This window comes from Pseudochaenichthys georgianus, chromosome 4, assembly GCF_902827115.2.
Source record: "Pseudochaenichthys georgianus chromosome 4, fPseGeo1.2, whole genome shotgun sequence".
NCBI lineage: Eukaryota > Metazoa > Chordata > Actinopteri > Perciformes > Channichthyidae > Pseudochaenichthys > Pseudochaenichthys georgianus.
Window position 1 is genome coordinate 40,586,918 of NC_047506.1, and position 3,940 is coordinate 40,590,857.

Here is a 3,940-nt window from a genome sequence, read left to right on the forward strand (position 1 = left end):
GTTTTGCACTAATAAAAAAAGACTTTTGTTACATTCATTTCTTTTGTTTGGCACAATCTCCTCCTCCTCCTCCTCCTCCTCCTCCTCCTCCTCCTCCTCCTCCTCCTCCTCCTCACTTAAAGGACATTGTCAGTTCTTTGTTTATAAGGAATACCATTTTTTGTTAACATTTACTCTGACTCCCTCAGCTATTGGTTGTTGTCTGTTACTGTCTCCAGGTCCCCTAGACCTTAGTGGGGATGTAACAGTCCCACATAGGGGAAATGTGCATTTGTTACAGCAAGAAAAGAGCCAAAGACAGCTTAATATTACCCAAGAAGCATGCATTACAGTTTTTCTCGATTGCTAACACACGTTTTTTTTAATTGCTCTGTTTCTCAGAACACTAAACACAATTCACAAAACCACACACCCAAAGTGCAAAACACCTAATTTCTCCTGCTAAATGAAGAACACACACACACACACACACACACACACACACACACACACACACACACACACACACACACACACACACACACACACACACACACACAAGAGAGCAGAGCTTGAATGAAACACAGAGACCCAGAAGTCACCTACTTGTATTCACGAGGCCATTAGGCTATGTGCAGAATCCTTCTCACTTTCAGGTGGACGTTTAAGGACTATAAACCAACAATTTTTCACTTTGCTGTTAGCAAATATTATAATGTGGCGCTCTAGCTAACAGGAAGTCACTCAAGTGTCACAAAGTAATTTAGCCTATGGGTAGGTCAAAAATCGAATGGGTGCTGGCCATTGGCCTAATCATATCACCTGTGTTGGCTTTATGTTTTTGGTCAAAAATGTGTTTGTTTCACATTTGCATTGATGTAATCAATATTTTTTCTAATTTAATTTAATAAAAATTATTATTATTATTTTCGGGGGGAAAAAACAACACATATTTATTGGGGGTGCTTAGGGGGTGCTTTGGCAATCATGGGGGGTGCTTCAGCAAATCCTGCGCAGAGCTGGTCTGCGCAGGATTTGAGGAACCTCGAGCGTAAGCCATCTGGTCCCGCTGCCTTCCGTGCCTTACACCTCTGCAGCTCCCTCCTCACCATAGTACATGGAAAAAGGCTATATTAGCTCCAAATTATGAACACAAATGTGCAAGGTATGTTGAAAATATAATAAAAGTCAAGACTACGGATACCTCATTACACTGAAAGAAATGACTTGTAGGATCACCTTGATTAAATCCTAGTAAGTATTTGCACTCACATTTTTTAAGTATATTTTACTGCTCTAATATCAAACGGAACTTACTTTCCAGTATCAAATAAAATGTACTTATCAACAGAGGTAACATTTGTGAAGATATTAAGTCAATCTTACTTAATAATGTTCAAGTTACACGTTATATTTATTTTAACTAATTAATTCAAGTCTCATTATTTTCTTCATGGACAGGAACATCACTGTTATCTACGGAGCCCTGGAGGGTTCATTGAGAGAAAAATAAATAAAACGTGGCCACGCTTGATATGAGCTATCAGCCCTGTGTTTAGATAAGAATAAAACGAAATCTCTCCCTGATGCAAGACTCATCTCACTGCAGGGTGATAGAAGGACACCCCATCTACTCACCCAGAAGAAATCAGGACATTCTGATGTGGAGTTTCAAAATAAAAGACCTTTGAAATCCCATATATGAGCTATCAGCCCTGTGTTTAGATAAGAATAAAACGAAATCTCTCCCTGGTGAAAGACTCATCTCACTGCAGGGTGATAGAAGGACATCCCATCTACTCACCCAGAATAAATCAGGACATTCTGATGTGGAGTTTCAAAATAAAAGACCTTTGAAATCCCATATATGAGCTATCAGCCCTGTGTTTAGATAAGAATAAAACGAAATCGCTCCCTGATGCAAGACTCATCTCACTGCAGGGTGATAGGACACCCCATCTACTCACCCAGAGAAAATCAGGACATTCTGATGTTGAGTTTCAAAATGGATGGATGGATGGATGGATGGATGGATGGATACTTTATTCATCCATTTTGAAACTCAACATCAGAATGTCCTGATTTTCTCTGGGTGAGTAGATGGGGTGTCCTATCACCCTGCAGTGAGATGAGTCTTGCATCAGGGAGCGATTTCGTTTTATTCTTATCTAAACACAGGGCTGATAGCTCATATATGGGATTTCAAAGGTCTTTTATTTTGAAACTCCACATCAGAATGTCCTGATTTATTCTGGGTGAGTAGATGGGATGTCCTTCTATCACCCTGCAGTGAGATGAGTCTTTCACCAGGGAGAGATTTCGTTTTATTCTTATCTAAACACAGGGCTGATAGCTCATATATGGGATTTCAAAGGTCTTTTATTTTGAAACTCCACATCAGAATGTCCTGATTTCTTCTGGGTGAGTAGATGGGGTGTCCTTCTATCACCCTGCAGTGAGATGAGTCTTGCATCAGGGAGAGATTTCGTTTTATTCTTATCTAAACACAGGGCTGATAGCTCATATCAAGCGTGGCCACGTTTTATTATTTTTCTCTCAATGAACCCTCCAGGGCTCCGTAGATAACAGTGATGTTCCTGTCCATGAAGAAAATAATGAGACTTGAATTAATTAGTTAAAATAAATATAACGTGTAACTTGAACATTATTAAGTAAGATTGACTTAATATCTTCACAAATGTTACCTCTGTTGATAAGTACATTTTATTTGATACTGGAAAGTAAGTTCCGTTTGATATTAGAGCAGTAAAATATACTTAAAAATGTGAGTGCAAATACTTACTAGGATTTATCAAGGTGATCCTACAAGTCATTTCTTTCAGTGTAATGAGGTATCCGTATCTTGACTTTTATTATATTTCAACATACCTTGCACATTTGTGTTCATAATTTGGAGCTAATATAGCCTTTTTCCATGTACTATGGTGAGGAGGGAGCTGCAGAGGTGTAAGGCACGGAAGGCAGCGGGACCAGATGGCTTACGCTCGAGGTTCCTCAAATCCTGCGCAGACCAGCTCTGCGCAGGATTTGCTGAAGCACCCCCCATGATGCCAAAGCACCCCCTAAGCACCCCCAATAAATATGTGTTGTTTTTTCCCCCCGAAAATAATAATATAATTTTTATTAAATTAAATTAGAAAAAATATTGATTACATCAATGCAAATGTGAAACAAACACATTTTTGACCAAAAAACATAAAGCCAACACAGGTGATATGATTAGGCCAATGGCCAGCACCCATTCGATTTTTGACCTACCCATAGGCTAAATTACTTTGTGACACTTGAGTGACTTCCTGTTAGCTAGAGCGCCACATTATAATATTTGCTAACAGCAAAGTGAAAAATTGTTGGTTTATAGTCCTTAAACGTCCACCTGAAAGTGAGAAGGATTCTGCACATAGCCTAATGGCCTCGTGAATACAAGTAGGTGACTTCTGGGTCTCTGTGTTTCATTCAAGCTCTGCTCTCTGTGTGTGTGTGTGTGTGTGTGTGTGTGTGTGTGTGTGTGTGTGTGTGTGTGTTGTGTGTGTGTGTGGTGTGTGTGTGTTCTTCAGTTCGCAGGAGAAATTAGGTGTTTTTGCACTTTGGGTGTGTGGTTTTGGTGAATTGTGTTAGTAGTGTTCTGAGAAAACAGAGCAATTAAAAAAAACGTGTGTTAGCAATCGAAAAACTGTAATGCATGCTTCTTGGGTAATATTAAGCTGTCTTTGCTCTTTTCTTGCTGTAACAAATGCACATTTCCCCTATGTGGGACTGTTACATCCCCACTAAGGTCCTAGGGGACCTGGAGACAGTAACAGACAACAACCAATAGCTGAGGGAGTCAGAGTAAATGTTACAAAAAATGGTATTCCTTATAAACAAAGAACTGACAATGTCCTTTAAGTGAGGAGGAGGAGGAGGAGGAGAGGAGGAGGAGATTGTGCCAAACAAAAGA